Source organism: Petaurus breviceps, unplaced genomic scaffold (genome assembly GCF_028583685.1).
Source record: "Petaurus breviceps papuanus isolate PSGF00001 unplaced genomic scaffold, PetGlider_PUasm1.0 90822, whole genome shotgun sequence".
NCBI lineage: Eukaryota > Metazoa > Chordata > Mammalia > Diprotodontia > Petauridae > Petaurus > Petaurus breviceps.
In genome coordinates this window covers 21,719,182-21,741,530 of record NW_027187351.1, presented here as the reverse complement: position 1 = coordinate 21,741,530, position 22,349 = coordinate 21,719,182, and positions in this window count along the sequence as shown.

The window sequence follows — 22,349 nt, the reverse complement described above, 5'->3', positions numbered from 1 at the left end:
TCTTTGTTTTGCCATTCTCCAACTGATTGGCATCCCTCTGATTTCCAATTTTTGCCACCACAAAAATGAGGTAACATAAATATTATTGTATCTTTTCCTTTGATCTCTTTGGAATATAGACTAGTAGTAGTATTTCTGAGTCAAAGGGTAGGTGCAACACTCTGGGCATAGTTCCAAATTATTGTCCAGAATAGTTTAAACATTCACAACCACCAATAGTGCAAGTGTCCTTATTTTTATACATCCCTTCCAGCTTTTGTCATCTTTGCTTTCTGTTATGTTATGCAATATATGAGATATGTGAGGTGGTACAGCAGAATTGTTATTATTTGCCTTTATCTAATCAATAATGATTTAGAGCATTTTTATTTTTCTATAGATACCTTAGATTTCTTTTTTTCCCCTTAAAATTGTTCATTTATATTCTTTACTCATTTCTCAGTTGGAAGAAAACTGTTTTTTATAAATTTGACTCAATTCCTTCTATATTTGTGAAATGAGACCTTTATGAGAGAAATTTGTTGTAAATTGTTTTCCCAGTTTCTTACTTTCTTTCTAATTTTGACTTCATTGCTGTTGGTTTGTGTTGGGGGTGGACCTTTGAATTCCATGTAAGAAACATTGGACATTTTACTTACTGTGATACTCTCTGTGTTGTCTTTGGTCATAAACTCTTCCCTTATCCACAGATCTGACAATAAAATTTTTCCATGCTCCCCAATTTTCTTATGATATCACCCTTTAATGACTGTCATGTTCTGATTTTTACTTTATCATGGTATGTTTTCACCTTATCTTGGTGAACAGAAGAGATACTTGTTGGCCATTGCCTAGCTTCTGTCAAACTGCTTGTCAGTTGATCTAGCAACTTTTTGTCAAATAATGTGATCTTGCCCCCAAACTTTGGATCTTTGGTTTATCAAATGCTAGATTACTATGGTCAATTACTACCATTTATTGTATACCTAATCCTTTCCATTGACCCACCACTCTATTTCTTAGTCAATATCAGATTGTTTTGAAGATTACTGCTTTGTAATAAATTTGAAATATAGTATTGTTAGGTCACCTTCCTTTACATTATGTTTTCATTAATTCCCTTTATATTCTTGACATCTTCTTCTTCACTATGGATTTTGTTATTATTTTTCCTAGCTCTATACAATAAATCTTTGGTACTTGCTTGGTATGATACTGAATGAGTAAATTAACTTAGGTAGAATTGTCTTTTTATTACATATTAGCTTATTCTACTGATAAACAATTATTGCTCCAGTTTTTTTTTCCTACTCTGACTTTTTTATAGACTCTAGACCTACATTTATTGCACTGCCTCCTGAGAATGGGGTCTAGATCCCAACTAACTCTCAAGGAACAGATATTTCAAAATGAGACAGAATCAGGTCAATCCCTACCCCACTGTATTATTTTATTCTTGTATTATAAAACAATCAATTTTCATATGTGGTACTAGAATTTTAAATTTTTGATTGGTCTTTATGAGATTTTATTGATGTTTTTTTGTTTTTTACATCATCATACTTTTCATAGTAAAACGCTGATTCCTCTAGCAGAGAGCCATTCTATATAGCCAATAGTATTTTAAAAGACTGGGAAAAAAAGAAAAAAATCAGGATAACTGTTAAAATAAGTTTCATTCTGCTTTCTTCAACACCTCCATCTGGCTTCTCACCCATTCTCCTTTAGGCCCTCTTCTACTTGAGAAACTACAGGAGTTATTTCCTTTTCATATTTTAGCCCTTTCTTTGTCAAGGTATATTACATATTCCCCTCAATCTTCTTCCTTCCTTTCCTCCTCTTACATGTCTTCCCATACTGTAATTTATTACACACACACACACACACACACACACACACACACACACACACACACACAATTTTGATTCACCTGAAGGCAATATGTTGTGAATTTTAGTCCATGATAGATGAGGCCCATTTTTTCATTGTCGCTTCTATTTGATTTTTGCTTTCATTATTTAGAAATAAATATCTTGATAGTCTCTCTGTTTTTATCTTTACTTATTGTATTTTTGACCATTCTTCCAGTATCTAGGGAATTAGAAAAGCAAATGATTTCTTTATATCAGGTTTCCTTCTAGGAATGTTTGAACAGTTATTTTCAGCTTAAAGACATCATGTGAAGATTATTTTCAGCTCCTTTGCCCTTTCAAATTCCTTATCCCTTAGGACTATTCTCTTCTGCATTTTCTGGTAGTTACAGACTAGTTTTGTGTTAGTAAAATAATTTTTCTTTATACTTGAAAGATATATCTTAGACAATTATAGAATTTGGTGTTTCCCGGTAAAATTATTTAATTTAGCCACTGTGTGTGTGTTTCCTGCATAGTCATGTTTTAGTTTGGTTGTTATCCTGGAATAATTCTGTGAATTATTTCAATTGACATATTGTCTTCTGCAATAGGACATTCAGGGGTTTCTTTCCTCTTTATTCTTGCATTATAATACAGTTTTTTGAAGTGTGTTCTTCTGATTGACAAATTTAACTTAAGCTGTCTCTCTAAATTTCTACTTCAAGACCAACATGTTTTGTTTATATAGAAATTTTGTTTTCTTTTAATGTTATCATTTACACTTCTCTTCCACATTGTCCTTCACATCATCGTTTTGCATGCCCAATGAATTATCCTCTATTTTGTTTCTTTGTTGAATTTTGCCATGGTAGATTCGTGTTTTTTTTCCTATTCTGCCTACTTTTTTCTTATTCTGTTATGGAGGCTGTAAATCCTGATTTCGTTTTCAATTTTCTATTTCTCTTTTAAACCATTCAAGAATACCCTACTTTGGTTACATGTTTTCTTGGTAATCCTCCGTCTTTTACTTCATCATATATCGATACATTTTCTTTTCTCTTAAAAAAATGCATTCAGAGATGCCTGAATTCTTTTCTCTTACCTTGAGGGCATTGTTTTCCTATTATTGATATAATCATCATTGATTTATCTCCCTATTCTTAAGGACTTTAATTGAATTTTCTTCTTTCTGAAATCTTAGTAATTTCAGTGCCTTTATTTTTCCCTGTTGCTTACTTTCTGCCTCCATCACTTTTCATGGTTGTTTCCCTTGGGATTGAAATCTCAAAACTGTCTCAGTCATCTCTACTACAAAATAATGCACAGTTCTACAGCCCAGGCTTTTTGACCCAAGTAATTTTGAAAAGGACAAAACTGAACCCTGTTGGAATCAGGGATATTTCTTTCAGGCTTAGCTGTGTTCCACATAGTCCTCCACACACATGTTCTATCACAGTTTCCTCTGTTCCTCAGATCTCTGGTGAGCTTGTTGAAGCACATGGTGCTCCTGCTCCTCATTGCAGTGACAACATGAGAAAATTTCTGTGTTTTGAATCTTCACAGCACTGAGAAGGAGGAAGGGTTGTCAGATTCGAGTTAAGATTTGTTCTAATTAAATGGGTCAGCTTATACAATTCTGTTGCCTAGAACACAGTGGGTGGTATTGGGTAGATCAAGTGAGCATGTTAGAGATTACAGATTGGTCTTTACTGTTGGTTCATCAGGTTTTTACCTTGCTTCAATTCTTCGTGTCCCTAGATCATGCAGACAAGTGAAAGTATTTTGTTTTGGATACAGAATTCCATTTTTTGAGAAGTCTGAGAGTTTGTGAGTATAAGAATATCTGTTTCTCAATCTTATTAGTCACATGACCCATAAGTATCTCAATTGTTTTTAAAACATATCTCAACTTCTTAAAAATGATAGCATAATAGAATAGAAAGATTATTTAGTATAGAGTGCTGATCTTTTGACAGTTCTCAAATCTATCAATCCTCCCCTAATCTCTCTGCTCACCTGCAAACACATCTCCAACTGCCTTTCAGATATCTTAAACTGGTTGTACACTAGGTATCTCCAACTCATCATATCTAAAACCAAATTTATTATCCCCCAACCACTCCATATACTTTCAACTTTCCTATTATTAGAGAAGATACAGTTTTTCTCCAGTTCCTCAGACCCACAATCTAGGAGTCATCCTTGATTCCTCATTATCTCTTAGCCCCTTTATACAATCATTTATAAAAACAAACAAAACAAAAACTGTTAATGCTCTTTAACAAAAAAAAAAAAAAGAAAACTTAGCAATATCTCTAGATAGCATAACCTTCTCTGCTCTAGCATTGTTAATACACTGGTCTAGACATTAATCACCTCACAATCAGATTATTTTAATAATCTAATTATTCTAATAAACTGATGGGTCTGCCTGCCCCAAGTCTCTCCAATTCATCTTCCACTTAGTCAACAAAGTGATTTTTTTAAAGCATAAGCCTCCTATATAACCATCCTACTCAATAAACTTTAGTGACTTTTATTGCCTCCAGAATGAAATACAATATGCTATGTTTAGCCTGACAGCGAGGTGGTACAGTGGATAGAGCACTGGGCCTGGAGTCAGGAAGACCTGAGCTCAAATTCAGCCTAAGCCATTTCATAGATATGTGACCCTGGGCAAGTAACTTAACCCTATTTGTCTTAGTTTCCTCATCTGTAAAATGAATTGGAGAAGAAAGTGGCAAATTACTCCAGTCAGTATGTTTGCCAAAAGAAATGGATTCATGAAGAGTTGGACATGACTGAACAGCAACATGTTTAGCATTCTAAGTTGTTCACAATCTAGCTCTTTTCTATCCTTACAATCTCCTTACACATAACTCTAACATACATTCTTTCTTCTGGTGACACAGGCCTTTATGTTGCTCTATTAACAAGAAACTCTATCTCTTGACCCCCAGCATTTTTCTGGCTATCCCCCATATGTTGAAACCTCTCCCTCTTCATCTTTCCTTACTAGCTTCTCTGGCTTCAAGTTCCAATTAAATCCCACCTTCTATAGGAAAACTTTCCCAACCCTTTCTTTTGTAATTCTAATAGCTTCATTTTGTTCATTATTTCCTATTAATTTTCTATATACCTTGTTTGTGCATACTTGTTTGTTTGTTGTCTTCTCCCTATTAGATTGTGAGACTTTTTAGTGAAAGGAATGTCTTTTGCATTTTTAGTTTAGTTTAGTTTTGTTTGTGTTTGTTTTGGTATTCCCAGCATTTATCACAGGGTCTTAGAGAGTGCTTAATAAATGTTTAGTGAATGACTGTGTGGGAGATATTAAATCATCCTTTTCATACTAACTCCTTGTGCAACTATGAACAAGTTACTTGACCTAATTGGGCCTCAGTTGCTTCTTTTTTTAAAAAAGAAAGTATTAAATAAAATGGTCTCTTGAAGTCCCTTCTTACTTGGGACCAGTGATCCTTATGATGCATTTGTGGAAGGTTATGGCTTCCCTGCCAGTAGTCAGTTTTACATTCATTGATTTTCCTAGGAAGTATTTTGCCTCCTGAGATGTAGCTGACTTGAAAACTGGGGAACAAAGGATGAGATGGATCCTTGCTTAAGAAAATATCCTTCAAATAATCAATAAGTATGTTAGGGAGATACAGAATAAAAAGTCCACCTTATACTTTCATTGTCAGCACATTCTTCTACTTTAAGAGTTATACTAATTCTCCTGCCTAGAGACAATCTTTGCTATAAGCTATGATAGAATCTAGTGTTATTGTAATGTACCCCCGAGTCAACTGCTTCTCACTTAGATGAAATTTCTAAGTTTTTCCCCTGACTCATAGGTAATAAAAACTCTACTGGAGATAACAAATGATGGGTAAAATGATCTTGTTCTGGAAACTACAATCAATAGCATTCTACAATATTGCATTTAGAGACTCTCTTAACTAGTCATTAAATCGTTTCCCTCCTTTCTCTATTTCTAATGGTAATTTAATTTTTTTGGTTTTATTTTAAGAGAGAAAGGGGGGAAAGTTTCCTTTTAGAAAGAATAATGTAAATTTTTATGAATATATTGAATAAATTCTGGAGTTTCCTAAGCTAGGAATAGCCCCTAGATTTCCATACACAATGAAATAAAGTAGATTTATGCAATTTGTTTTAACATTTATATGATTTGACCTTGATGTTAATGATACATTTTGATATTCTATGGGCCTGTGATTTCATCAATGTGAGATCCACCTCTAGGCATGAAGACTATAGCCACATCTATGGTTGCCTACCTATGCAAATCTTGTTCATTTTCTTCTTCCATAAATCCAAGGTAGGGAGTGGATCCAAAGCCACGGCTACCTTTGCCTAGACTTCCTAAAATTTTCTGCATGCCAGTGAAGTACGTGTGTATCAGTGAAACAGACAAATTATCCACTGGTTACCTTTTGCAGTTATTTGGTTGATTTCCCTTGATTTTAAATCATACATCTCTCTTAAGAATTGTTTATGTCACTTTCTCTTTATAATTCCTCATTGGTAATACATATTTCTATTGCCTATTGGGTCATCAACAATCTTAAATCTTTAGGGAATATGACACATATCATATCTCAGAACAAGTCAATGTCAGCTCCAAGGTATTTTTTGTTGTTGTTGTTTAAAATATGGAGAAGTTTATGACCATTGTAATCACTGTATTGGCCAATCCCTTCCTCATTTTAAAATCTTGAACCAAGTTATTGTCTATAGGCAGGGTCTGTCCAAGATGCGTGTACTGATAGGGTATCTCTATTGGTTATCCACCTAACATATACCATAGTGTTTCTAACATGTATTCATCTCCTTAGCTTTTCATATCTGTGTATCTACACACATACACACCACAAAATTATACATCTCATTAAGGATGCTCTGCAGTTTTGTTCCTTGATGCAAGCAGCATAATGTCTTCATAAAAGGTATTATTTGGGGAGATCCTATCATTTTAATATCTTCTTTCATTTGTAGTATTTCAGATATACTTCCTGATAGTGGCAGATAACTTTGATAATCATGTCTACCTGTTTCATATCTTCATTGATAAAAATAATCAATGACTCCCATAAAACAAATCTTCATTTTTAGATCTTTCTAAACTCTTGTATAAATTTGACAAATGCTTGGGAAAATTTTTGTTGGAGGAAAGACTTTAAAGAAGTGTTTGGATGTGTTGAGTTTAGAAAAGTTTGAGGCAGTTTGAAATATCCTGTGAGTACTTGATGATATAGAACTGAGGCTCAGGAGAAAAATTAGGGCTGAATAAATAAATCTGGGAATCATTTGAATAAAGATGATAATTGGACTCACAGAAACTCATCAGCTCACTAAGTGATGTGGTGTAGAGAGGAAAGATCCCCAAAAAGAGTTTTGATGAAACTTACCCCAAAAGTACAGGGTGGGGAACCTGCAGCATTGAAGACACATGTGACCCTTTGAATGAATCTAAATTTCATATAAGAAATTCCCTTAATAAAAGGCTTTGTTCTGTGGCATTTGAATTCATTTAAAGGGCCACACTTGAGTACCTAGAAGGCCACATGTGATCTCAGAACCTCTGGTAATGTATTGTTGCTTATAGAATATAAATTAATATCACAAAACACTAGAGAAATGAGGGGGAAATGACCTACCCATACACATTTTCTAACAACCTGCCACTGTGCTAAATGTTGATGATACAAAGAAGGCTAAAAGACAGTTCCTACATTCAAAGAGCTTTTAAACTAACAGTAAAGACAACATGGAAACAAATTAATACAAGCATTCTATATATAGGATAGATAGGAAATAACTAATGGAGGGAAGACATTATAATTAAGAGGAATTGAGAAAGGATTAATATAATTTGTGGGATTTTAGTTGGGAAAATATTTCAGGCATGAGAGACAGAGAAAATACCTGGAACCAAAAGGGAACGTTTAGTTCATGCAGTAGTGAAGAAGTTATTGTCACTAGATCAAAAAGCATATGCTAGAGAATAAGGGGAAAGAAGACTAGAAAGGTAGGAGGGAGTTAGGTTATGAGGGGCTTTGAATATCAGAGCATTTTAAACTTTATCCAGGAGACAACAGAGAACCACTGGAGTCTATTGATTAGGGAGATGAAATGGTTGGATGTGAACTTTAGGATAAACACTTTAGTGACTGAATGGAGGATAGATTGAAGTAGAGAGAAACTTAAAGAAATCCAGATGTGTGTTGATGAGAACCTGCACCAGAGCGGTGGCAGTGTCAGGGGATATTATCTAGAGATAGTGCAGAGGTGAAAATGATAGGTCTTGGCAATAGGTGGGGTATGGGAGGAGGTGAGAAAAAGGGAGAATTCAAGGATAACTCCTAGGTTGTAAGCTTGAGGAGTATGGAAGATGCTTTTGACCTCTACGGTAATAGGGAAGGTTGTAGTATGTAGGGAGAATTTAGGAGGAAATTAAGGAATTCACTTTTGGAGACATTTACTTTAAGATGTCTACTAGATATCCAGTTTGAGATGTCTAAAAGGAAGTTGGATATGTGAGATTGAAGGTTAATAGGAAGTTTAGTTTAGTTTAGGTAGATTTGAAAATGATCAACTTAGAAATGGTAATTAAATCACTGGTAGTTAACGAGATTATGAAGTGAAAAACTATTGAGAGAGAAGATAAGAAGACTCAGGAAAAAAAAAAAAACAACTGAGAGATAACATTTGTTAGAGGGCATAATTCAATTGGGAATCCAGCAAAGGATGTTGAAAAGAAATGGTCAGATGGGTAGGAGGAGAACCAGAAGAGAGTGGGTTTCCAAAAACCCACAAAGAAGAGATTATCAAATAGAAAATAGGAAGTGACAGTGTCAAAAGTTGCTGGGAGTTTGAAGAAGATAAGATTAATAAACAAGGGTTTATGGATTTTGCAACTAAGAAATCATTGGTAACTTTGGAACACATATTTACATTATAAAATTTACCACTTTCAAATAACATGTTTTGTTGATAAAAAATTTGGCAAAGGTAATAATAGCATTAACAGTATTATCATCAAATATGAGGAGCAAGATAAATAAACATACATACTCATAAATAATGCTAAAGAATAGTCCATATGGTATCTCTGCAAAAACAGTGTCTTACAAACACTTTTAAAATGTCAATCTTATTTTAATGGCACATTTCAATTACCATTGGACTGGAAAGGGGCCCACTCTGCACACGGTGGGAATATAAGAAATATGTCTGGAAAGAGTGAATGAAAGGATGAATGAACACAATACTGACCTTTCAAAGTTCATCAAGATATTGCATAACATGTTATTTGGAAAAAAAAAAGTGAAGTTGTTATTTTGAACACTATGGTAACATTTCAAGGTGGGGATGATACTTAAAAGTTTAAATCATTTTTGGACTGAGCTTAAAAATATGAAAAGTAAAATAAAAATTCCTAAACCAATTCTAGTTTTAAGAGCACTGGACTTGTAAAAACACCATTATTATGAGAGAAAAGGTCAATGGTGCTCTAAACACAGAGACATAGCACTCTTATAAAAGAGAATTCATTTTTTGGTAAATGAATGATGAGTCAAGAAGGTCACCATGGCTCGAAAAGTACAATAGCAGGTCATGAGCTTATAAATCTTAGAAGAACTTCCTTTAATTTCAGAGGCCTAGGACTATAATATCACTTGGAAAAGTATTTTAAAAACCAGTAGGAGTTCATTTGCTCAAGTGGAAAAGAGGTGCCAATTAAAACCAAAAAAAAAAAAGTGTGAAATTCCTCTGAGTCTGAAACCACACATGTGCAAGACAAAGCACAAAGAGCATAATTTCAATTATTTGTCAAGGTCCACAAAGAAACAGAAATAATGAGTGTAATATTACTCAAAAGCCTTTATCATTTGCGAGTTTGAGTGTCATAAATCCATTTATTTTGCTTCTACAAGATTTATTTGTGCTCATATTTATTTGATAAACAATTTACTTAAAAACAATTGGTTACACTCAAGTTTCTTTAGGATAAGGTAGACCCTAATGATTTTTTCTGTTTGTGCTGTTATGTTTCACTATGACACATTTGATTAAATAAAATGATTATATATGCCAGATTATAAATATGGCTTATATGTCATAAGGATTGTATATTCTGGACTAGTCTTACCATTTTCTTCTCTAGCTTATTTTTACAGATGAGGAATTGAGGCAATCAGGTTTAAGTGACTTGGCAATGGTCACAAGGCTAGTAAGCATCCTAGGATGGATTGAGTCTTTGATTTCAAACCCACTGCTCTATCCATGGCACAATCTAGCTGCCAAAGTATACAGTAACCACAAGGAAAGTCCAGGGAATAGGGTGGGCATAAGGGAGTGGCTGATGCATCACAATAAGAAGAAAGACAGGGTCAGCTGAATCAACTCCTGGTATCCTCAATTTCTACCCTTCTACTGTAAAGATTATGTAAATCTTATTTTTTAATTGTTGAATGATCTCCAAATATCTCATTCCATTCCAATATCAAACCTAAACTACTTAGACACTGGCCTGATGTAAGCCCAGCCCAGAATAACTGGAAGATTCTTACAATATTAGAACATGATGATTTTATTAAAGTCAAACAATTGCAGGGGAACAAGAGTCCAGATTTCCTTTGCTTTGCTGGTGGTGCCCTTAGTCATGCTTCAAGAAATGGTGACTACTTATGGTAAGGAAATCCTCAATTCTATGCAATTAGAGAATAAACATGTGGCATTTAGGCAAGGTGAAAGCCATGTTGATGGGGTACAGACTCTGGGAAACCCCTTAAATCTTCCCACTTGATGAGTCATTTGCCTAAGGCCATAAACCTTTCATTATGACTAGGCCCAAATCTCTTTTACTCTTAACCTATCCAAGTCCTCCATTTTTAGGCTACTTCTCCCCTTGATCCTATTAAAATATCTATGCCCAAATCTGTTACCTTTAAGCTACCCTAGCCCTACATTTTCTGCCATTTCCAGGTAGCCTTCAGTTACTTCCCACCCTTAATCCCATTCTCTTGGTTCCTAGAGTCTAACCTCAGTCCCATCAAGATCCTTCCTAGACTCCTCCTCCCAAACTTCTCAACCACACCTAGATCCCTCCTATAATCTTTCTGTTTATAAGATCCATCCTGCCTCTGAGAAGTTGATCAGATTCAATCTAGCTCAGACTCAGTCTGTGTCAGATTGTTTTGGCCCACTTGTATCAGCATCACAAGTGCTTTGGCTCCTTAAGAATCTATGCAATATGGTGAATCTTTAATAAACTTTGTTTGACTTTGACTGAGAGAAGGCTTGAGACAAATTCATTCGGCAGGCAATGACATATTGGTGTTTTGGGGTCCTGAGAATCCCTTAACCCCAAATCTCAATAATGTGAATATATTGCATACTTTCCCATGAGATATTTCACATTGCCATCTATTTTTTATTTGTTTGGATCAATTTTATAGTATCTTGATTTCTCATAAAAATCATTAGCTTCCATTGGCTCAAATCTAATTTGGAAGGAATTATTCTCTTCAGTGAGTTTTTGAAATTCCTTTTCCATCTGGGCATTTTAAGGCATTCTTCTCCTTTCTGGCTTTTTGGGCCTCTTTTGCCATTTGTGTTAATCTGTTTTTTTAAGGTGTTATGTTCTTCAGTCAGGCTGTTGCCTTGCTTTTCATTATTTTCTTGCATCATTCTCATTTCTCTTCCCAATTTTTCCTCTATTTCTCTTACTTGATTTTCAAAATCCTTCTTGAGCTCCTCTAAGGCCTTCAACCAGTTCAAATTTACTTGGAAGCTTTTGATGCAGGAGCTTTGACTTTGTTCTCTTCTTCTGGTTCCATGTTTTGATCCTCTTTGTCCCCAAAAAAGGATTCTATAGTCTGATCGTACATCCTATGTTTGTTCATCTTGCCAAGTAATTACTGGACTTTTGAGCTCTTCGCCATAGTAAAACTCAGCTTTCAGACTGGGGAGAACTATATCCCAAATTGCTGGGGTTTGCACAGCTCCTGCCAGAGTTTTTGTGAGAGCTATGAGGAGGGTGCCCCCTCTACAGCTGCCAAAATCTCGGGCACACTGGCATTCCTCTCCACAGGACCACCACCCAAGACTGACCCAGATCCAAGGAAGTCAAAGCAAGAGCGATTACCCTCTGAATGGTCCTTTGGTCCCCCTACAATCTACAGTCCAGGAGCTCCCGAGGCAGCCATGCAGCAGCAGCTGCACTCACCACTCCTCTGCCACCTCTTGCCTGGTGGCAGAGACCAGAATGTGTTCTTCTGCCACGCAGTTCCAACAGAGTTCCCTACTGACCTTTGACTTTCTCTTTGGAGTTCATGGGTTGAAAAGTCTAGAAACTGCCACACCTGCCAGTGATTCACTATCCTCAAGTCTGCTCTGGCTGGTCTTGGCTGCTCATTGTGGCTGCCCTGTCTGGGCCAGAGTGGCTCATGTGGGACTGTGCTTGTCTCCCAGCCCCATGGGATAAACCCTTCCTGTCTACCTGCCAGGCTGCCTTCAGCAGGAGATTTGTTTCTGTCTGTCACTTTGTGGGTGCTGTAGCTCTAAAATTTGTTTAAAGTCATTTTTTACAGGTATTGGAGGTGGTTGGAGCAGGAGCTGAAGCAAGTTCCTGCTTTTACTCTGCAATCTTGGCTCCACACTTCCCCCACTCCCTCAATATGCTATATCCTTAAGAACACTCCCTTGAAGATAATTTAAGAGAAACTTTGTTTTAGGCCCTCCAGCTTTGTGTGGTCCAGTCTGGGGTCTAAGCCTCTTCCATGTTCTAGTCAAGTGAATAACAAGCATTTATTAAGGGCCTACTATTTTCCAAGCATTGTGGCAAGCACTGAAGATACAAAGACAGTAAAAACAAAAACAAAACAAAACATCCAAACCAGTCCCTGTGCTCAAGGAACTCACAGCCTTTTTTAAAAGGAAGGATTATACAATGTTCACGCAACTATGTACAAACAAGATAGAGATAGATGATAGATTGTTTGATTGATAGATTGGAGATAATCTCAGGAGGAATGCAGCAAGATTAAGGAAGACTAATTTTTCAACAGAAGATTTTATGTTGGATGTATATAGAAGATATTAGGAAACCACCAGACTGAGTATGAAGGTTCTACTATAAATTTTATTAGAACTTAGTTAACCTTCAAAGCAGCTTGTAGGGAATGAATTGAGGCAGGAATTACTATTAGTAATTATCATGATTATCTCATTAGAAAAATGTAAATTCAGAAGAATTAGCACCTAATACTTATCATCACCCAATTTCATAGTGGATAGGCCACCAAAAAAATTCAAAAAATAAAACAAAATCCATCCTAGCACATATTTGTGTCAATTCACATTTTGAATGGCTTTTTATAAATAACAGTGCATCTGATCTAGGAGTTTTCAAACATATTTATACCCACACACTGCCTCGCCCACACACATGCATCCTAGCCAGGCATTGAAATGTGATATGAGGCAGCCCACTTTTGAGATAATGCAATAACTGCTGAAAAAACTGGATTCTCTCTCTCTCTCTCTCTCTCTCTCTCTCTCTCTCTCTCTCTCTCTCTCTCTCTCTCTCTCTCTCTCTCTTTCTCTCTCTGTGTGTGTGTGTATAGCAGTAAGCACTCTAAGCATCCCCAGGGTGGCTGCCAACACAGGTTCTTAGATCTGCTTTGCTAAAGCAAAGCAACTCAAAATGTGTTAACAAGTTTACTGTAATCAGTTAAACATATATCGTTTACCTAGTTCAGGGGAAAAAGTTCAGCACCCCAAATTTCAGAATATACAGAGGTTACAAGCATAAGTTACAAGAACATTTCAACAGACAGGCCTCCCAGCTGTCCAACCATTACATCCATACCAAATCACAGTTTCCAGAGATGGGGTCATCAACATCTGGGTTTTTCAAAGCTGGGGGGCTCTCAACAACCGCTTCCCAGAGTCTCATCTGATCAAATCACACAACACTTCTCAAAGTGAGCCCCAAAACAAAGCCTCAAATCAGTGTTTATATAGCGTTTTCCTGTTTATATAGCCTTTTCCTGGCTTAGAGAATGTAAGAACCTTCTGGACCCACTGGCCAATCAAAAAGTATCTAGTTAAAAACAAGCCTCCTACCCCAGGCTCCAAGTGCACTTTAGCCTAGGGGCAGCGAAGATCTTAAAAATTTACATTCCCATTGCTCTCTCTCTCTCTCTCTCTCTCTCCCTCAATCCCTCTCTCTCTCTCTCCCTTTCTCTTTCTCTCTCCCTTTCTCTCTCTCTCTCCCTTTCTCTCTCTCTCTCTCTCCCTTTCTCTCTCTCTTAATTTCTCTGTGTGTGTGTATATATATGTACATACATACATACATACACATATACATACATATATAGACTTTCTCAGATAAATTTTCCTCCTGATCTTTATCTTTATATTTGTACATATCTCTTCCCTCTTATCCTTCCTGCCTCCTCTACTTTACTTCTACTTACTCCCTTGCCCCTACAAGGTTCCCTCCCCTATACTCCTGTTTCTATAACTCTAAAAACCCTTCTATACCCCCCTTACCTATTCCTTCACCCTCTCCTCTAAAGATCCCTCCTTTTTCCTCTTGACCTACCATTTTATTTCTTTTGAATTTTTATACATATATGTATTGTTCCTTCTTAAACCAATTCCCAATGAAAGTAAGTTACCAGAACTACCAACCCTCTTTTCCCCATCAATTCCTCTATATCAATTCTTCCTCTTACACAATCATATAAAATAATTACTCTTTGTAGCTATTCCTAAATGGTTTTGATGGAGTCCTAACAGAATTGCCCTCAGCCCCAATATCCAAACTCCACTACAGGCCCACTATATCTGCCTATCCCCTCTGCCAATGTCCTAACTTATGCCTCACTGCTCACTATAACAAGTGTGTTGCTGAACTCTTAGTTCCCACAGAAACAATAGGCATGCCCATGTGATAGAAACTGAGCACACCCCCCCTCTCCAAGACAGGACCACAGTATTTAACTATCCATCTTAACCAGATAAGGCCACAATAGCTAGCCTATCAGAAAACAGCACCACCATCATATAGAGCAGGATACTTGACCACCTAGCATGTAGTGGTCCTAACCATAGAAGTGGCCCACCCTGTGTTAGCACCTGCACAGTAATAGTAAAGGCTGACCTGGAGTGAACCTAAGACATAGAGTTTATTATAATATCATTCATACATGAACCCTAAATGTATGTATTATGGGTAACCACTTGAGCAATTACACTAAGGCTTGGACCCCTCCAAAATTACCTAATCCCTCAACAAACCCATCCTATCAATCATGTTCCCATATTTGTATATAAATCTTGGTTGTGTAATCAGCATTATATTCTCTATAAAATTGTGTCTTGCCTTACTGAGGGGCTATTTTCCTCAAAGGGGCTTAGCCATCGCCAGAGTGTGAAACCTCAGAAGCATAATAAATCATTTCCACTGGCTTGGATTCAGTCTGAGTTTTTGTAATTCTTTAGACACAACATGCCACAACCCTACTGGAACCTCATCAGTCTTACTTTTTAAATTGATATCATACTCAGACTTACCCCAATGTTTCTTATAGGCTACCCAATTATTAATAAGAACTTTATACATACATGTAATGATAATGTATATGGGAAGATCTGTCCCATCCATTAATAGGACAATGTGACTTACTTAAGTCACATGGAAGCCTGAGTCACATGGAACTGTGGTGGGAGGAGCTTGCCAAGCACTTGGAGCAGGAAAGCTTCTGGAGCAGATCACAGAGGAAGTTGGTTAGAGCAGTTAGAACTGAGGGAGAGTGGGAAAGCAGGCAGTCAGGGCTGTGAGTGTTAGTTTGTGGGAAGGTCCTAGCAGGGGGAAGATTTGGGAATGGTGGTGACCCTGCATTGTTATTGTGTATAGATTTCTTTGTTGCTATGATGGATTTGACTTCCTGGTATTAGGATTCAGTTTTCTGGTGTTTGAATAGAAGTTTTGGTTGTGTCTTCCATGTGGTAAGTCTGTTTTGCAATTCAGAATTATGCTGACATGTTCATAGCCTTTGTATGTTATTTATACATATATGTATATATACACATACATACATACATATACACATACATACATATACAGAGAGAGTTATTTTCCATATAGATCAAAACATTTAAGAGATGAGTATGCGGCAAAGATAAATACAATCATTTTAATTTGTTAATATTTTATTCATCAATTTTAGATTGTAAACTTGGGAATTATTACCATATTATGGGGAAAAACCTGCTTCTGTGTTTGTTTGCTTTTGTACTAAGGGGAAAGATGGTTGGATGCAATTAAACAGCTGAGGATTTGAGTATTATATAGTTCCTAGAGAAGATACTAAAATTTTTTGGAATTTTAAAGGTACCAAATATCCCTAGATATGGTAGGAAGAACTAAACCATATCACCCTTTGTCTGTGACTCAGTTATTGCACATTATGATACCATAAATCTCTTGATTGAATTTAAACCTCAGTGATATCTGTTTTCCTGTTTGTGTTTAGGAGGCAGAATGAAAATGAGTCAGAACACAAACAAAAACAACAAATCAGTAAAGATAAAAATAACAAAAATACACTATTTTACAAGGAATAATTTGAATTTCTTAGGATATTTATCAGTTGCAGAATACTCTAAAATATGGCCTTTGAAGCATACATTAAAATATGGGTTCTTAATATGGGGTCCATTAATTTATTTCAATATAATCAGCTTGTTTTAATTCATTTTTTAAAATTTTATGCATTTTTCAATGTTCTTCTGAAAATGATTCAATAAACCTCCCCAGAGTTTCAAAAGAGCCTATTAGAAAAAACACAAAACAAAACAAAACATATCAGTAGCTCCTTCAGTAGATTAAAAAAAAATTATAAATGTAGAGTGAATTCTTAGAAAGGTAAAAAGAGGTGTTTTTTAATAGATTTTTTCACAATTACAGGTCAGGACAGTTTTAACATTAATTCTTACAAGATTTTGAGTTCCAAATTTTTCCCCCTCCTTTCTCAGTTTCCTAAAATGGTAAGCAATTTGATTATAGGTTATATATGAGCAACTATGTAAAACATGTTTCCATATTAGTCACAGTTGCGAAAAAAAATATACATATATACAAAAGTGAAAAAAAAACCCACTAAAAAAAGTGAAAAATAAAAAACACTTTGACCTACATTGAGAATCTATCAGTTTTTTATCTTAATGTGGATAGCATTTCCCACCATGAATCCTCCGTACTTCTCTTGGATCATTGTGTTTCTGAGAAGAGTTGTCATTTATATTTGATAATCACAAAGTATTGCTGATATGGTGTACACTGTTTTCCTGGTTCTGTTCATTTCGCTTTGTATCAGTTTGTACAAGTTTTTTCCAGGTTTTTCTAAATTCTGTCTGTTTATAATTTCTTATAGCTCAATAGTATTTCATTACATTCATATACAACAACTTGTTTGACCATTCTCTAATTGATGGGCATTTCCTCAATTTCTAATTCTTTACCACCAAAAGAGCTGCTCTAAATATTTTTGTACATGTAGGTCCTTTTCCCTTTTTTATGATCTCATTGGTATTCAAACTTACTAGTGGTATTGCTGGATTAAAGGTATGTAAAGTTTCATTGCCCTTTGAAGATAGTTACAAATTGCTTTCTGTAATGGTTGGATCATTATACAACCCCACCAACAGTACATTACTGTCCCAATTTTCTCATATCCTTTCCAACATTTATAATTTACATTCTTCCCATATTAGCCATTATTGTTTAATTTGCATTTCTCGAAACAAAAGTGATTTAAAACATTTCACAATATGACTATAGACAGCTTTGTTTTCTCCATCTGAGAACTGGCTGTTCATAGCCTTTGACCACTTGTCAGTTGGGGAATGACTTGGACCAAATATTTTTTACGTACCTATTATGTTTCAGGCACTGTGCTAAGCACTTTACAAACATTATTTCATTTGATCCTTTTAGCAACCCTGTTAGGTAGGTGTTATTAGTGTCTTTATTTTACTGCTAAGGAAACTGAGACAGACAGAGGTTATGTAACTTGCCCACAGTCATACCATTAATAAATATCTAATTAGAGATTTGAAGTTTGGTCTTCCTGACAACACGCCCAGTGCTTCTATCCACTGCATCACCTATCTGCCATGAAGAATGGGGAGATTAAAGAGCCCTCTGTCAATTAAATAAGAACATTTTTAAATTCCCTCTAGAAATGAGGCTTGGGGTAAACCACAAAGCAATTCATATCCCTTTCACAATAAGTTAACTTAAACAGCATAGTAATTTGTGTGATTGAGTAAAAATATTGATCTGAAGAGAAACAGGAGAGTACTTATCCAAAGGCTTTGCACAGGAGAAAACTTATTGAAATGTTTCATCTTTACTCTGGTGTGTCTTTTCCTACAAAATTACCATTCAAAGTCATCATAGGATGGAAGAGTTCCTTAAATATTTTAACTATTTGGAGAAAGAGACAGGGAATTGATCTGTGATTTAAAACTTGTAAATAAGTTAAAACCTACCACCTATGCAGATCAGTAGCTTCAGTGCAATTATAATCTTAGAGAGTGTCACAGAGCCCTGAGATACTGGAGGGGCTTACAGTATTCTCTGTGTTATCAAGTTCTTTCAACTGGGGAAAAGCTTTAAGCTTTTAGGCAAATTCTTTTTCATTCAAAAACTCCTCTCCTTAAGCCACTCCATTTTGTTATAAGGGGTATTAGTTTCTGGTTCAGTCATTTTCACCTCCTTTACTCTTTTGGGGATCTTATGTGCACACACAAACAGATTATGTCTTGGAATCATATATTTACTATCTTAGTGTGTCCTTTCCTCCAAGAAAACAAGAAAGAAACTTGCAAGGAACACACAAAATTACCAAACTGTAAGCATTTACATTAAAGCATCCCCTAATCTTTTTTTGTTTCTCTCTTTCCAGGAAAAGGAAGATACACAGCTTCTCTATTTTTCCCCCAATTAATGTGAAGTCACTTTTCATGCAATGGTAAAAACAGATAACTATCTACTCTTCTAATTTTTAATAGCTAGTTTTTAGTTAATTTTTAATTAATTACAGACACTTTGTATCTGTGATGACCAGTTTTGATAAACTTGATTCTTCTTAGCAATTCAAGGTTTTAAGACAACTCCAAGACTCATGATGAAAAGGCTATTCACATCCAGAGAAGGAATTATGGAGTCTGAATGCAGATTGAAGCAAATTATTTGATCTTTTGTTTCTTATTTCTTGTGGTTCATTCCATTGCCTACAATTCTTCCTTACAATTTTATTATTGAGAACATATGTTTAATATGAAGATATATGTGGAACCTATATTGGATTGCATACTGTCTTGGAGAGGTAGGGGGGAGGAGAAGGAAGGGAGAAAATTTGGGACTCAGAAATCTATGGAGCTGAACGTTGCAAACAAAAAATAAATAAATTTAAAAGAAAAAAAAAACTTTTCATTTTGTAGGTGAATATATTGTGGTTCCATGAGAGATATTGTACTCAATGTCAGAAAGTTAGCTATTAACAAAGCCAAGAGCAAAACTAGATTCTTTCTGAAAACTTAAGTTTTTGAAAAATATTTTTTTAATATTTCAATAGAGTAAGCATAAGAAGATATTTAAAATTAGAAACTCAAAGTACTTCATATTTGGGAAAAGTGGTGAGAATATATGATAATACATATTTTTCAGGTAACATTTGTTAATAATAAAAATTATAACAAAACCAATAAAATATAATAATAATCAAAGTAGTCCTTCTGTGCTATGAAATGAGAGTAATATTCTTCCTTGATGTCTCATTAGAGTGTTGAGGTGACTTTGGATTATTGAAGACCATGATAGCTGAGTACATTTTCTGTCAAGTACTAGTAAGTTAAAAAAAAAAAATCAAGGCTGAGCTGGCGACATTTGTTTATTCTCTGAGAAATGGCCTAGCTAAAATATCTGTTACAGGGAGAATATGTTTTCTTTCATAGTTATTCATATATTTTACCTGCTAAAGAATATAACGACTGCAATCTATATCAGTGGAGGAAATTCCTATAATGAACAACTAGGTCCACTGTATAATTAAGTAATATATAGATATAGATCTATTTGTATATGCTTCTCTCTCTCTCTCTCTCTCTCTCTCTCTCTCTCTCTCTCTCTCTCTCTCTCTCTCTCCCTATCTATCTATATCTTGAATTATGTTAGGTATTAACTCCCCTTATGAGTTATGTGATGGGGGATACTTTAATATTTTATGTTTTATAAAATTGTTTTTCATGGATATAATTTCATAATATTTTTTTCTTTTGTTGACTAGTCATTGATATAAAAAATCAATTACATTTATGAAATATCAATTAAACAGCTGCTATTTGTAAAAGAGGAGCAATGTACTACATTCTGCAGAAGTTTTGTCTTGGAGTCTGGAATACCTGAGTTCCCTTTTGTCCCTAACATATGCTAGGGATATGACCCAAAGGTAAGTCACTTAATATCTCAAAGTCCAAGCAATTTGATAATACTATAAATTAAAAAGCAAGTGTTTAACTTCTTGTATTGAAGGTGTTTCCTTATTGAGAGTTCTTTATACCAACAGAATCATAGGTCCTAATGTGAATTTAGGAAACTGTACTAATTTCTCTTTATAGATATTTGTTGCTGAAAAACGTCATTCTTCAGAACCCCAAAGCGGAGACATAGAAAGGTAATCTCTAAATGCAACCTAATATATCATACTTCTCTCATAGATCAGTTTGCTCTCCGAAATTAAGGAAAAAAATTACTAAATGTTAGCTGCTATCTTCTGTGGCTCTTCATATTGAATGGGAAGGAAGAAGAAAGTAAACATTTATACAATGCCTACTGTGTGCCAAACAGTATACCGAGAGCCTTTTTACAAATATTTTTCTCCTTTAATCCTAGCTATAGCCCTTTGAGAAAGGTGCTACCATTACTTTCATTTTACAATTGAGGGAAGTGAGACAATAGAGGTCAAAGTAACTTCCCCAAGGTCACACTGCTATTGAGTATACATGTCATACTTAAACTATAAGTATAAGTCAGATATAAAATCAGGTCTTCCTCTCTCCAGGTCCAACACTCTATCTACCATATCATACCATACCATACCATACCATACTATACCATACCGTACTGTGCCATACCGTACCACACCGTACTGTACCGTATCATACCGTACCATACCATACCATACTATATCATAGTAGCTGCCACAGAATAGTAGGTTTTACTTATTTTTTGGAATTGCTTCTCCTTAAAAGGACTTTATTATTTCATTGTCCTTATTTCTAGATACTTTGATATCCAAATTAAAACATTTATAAATAAGCAAATGATATATCATCATAAATATGGTACAGTGATTATATAACAAAAGGAATCTCTAACCAATGGGCAAGTTCCATTTCTTTCTACACTGTAATAAGAAATTGAGTAATTCAGAGTGGACATCCTTTGGTGGAGTTATTGGAGAGGGTGGACAAAAGCAGCAAAGAATTTGCAGACATGGATGAATTACAAACTACATTGCTTGAGAAAATATCATCATTGAACAGATCACTGATCCATCAGCTTAATAGAGTATATTATCGTTCATTTCAGAAAGCAAAGTAGGTTTGTTCTTAAGTACTATTTAAAAGCCTCTAATTACCTCTTTCTCCAAAACCCCTGCCCTTTTGTTTCTTTTCTTATTCCTCCAATATTCATTCAATGAAAAGAAATCTTCTTCTAGAGGATACTTGTCTCACAATCCTTCCTAATGCCTATAAAATACTAGTAGAGTCCCACAAAAGTAGATTTCAAAGCACGTAAGATTAGTTGACTTATTCTCTCTTGCTTCAGCTGTCATTCATTACTAGAAAAATGAGCAGAGACAGCTACATGGGAAAGTGATTTAAGCAATGAACCTAGAGGGACTAAGAACTAAGTACAAATCCCACTTCAGATGCTTACTAGCTGTTTGATCCTGGATGTATCACCTAACTTCTGTCTTTCTGAGTTTCCTTATCCACAAAAGAGAATAAGAATAGAATCTACATTTCAGGATTGTTACAAAGATAAAATCAGATAATAATTGTAAGGTGTTTTGCTGACCTTAAAGCACAATGAAGATGCTAGCTATTATTCCTACTGCTAGAGTAAGTATTCTGTTTTATCCATTAAGTTTGACTGCATGATCCAATCTTAATACAGCCTTCCCAGAAATAATACCCCATTTACAAATCTCTTTAATTCTCTGTCACAGTCATTTGAATAAACTTGTATATTTATATTTTTTATTCTTTAATTTCTTAATTTTATATTTTAATCTGTTTTCTCTAGAGACAACTACCTGGCTCAGTGAATAGAGGGATGGGCCTGGAATCAGGAAGATTTGTATTATAATCTGGCCTCAAACACTTACTAAATCTGTGACTCTGGGCAAGTCA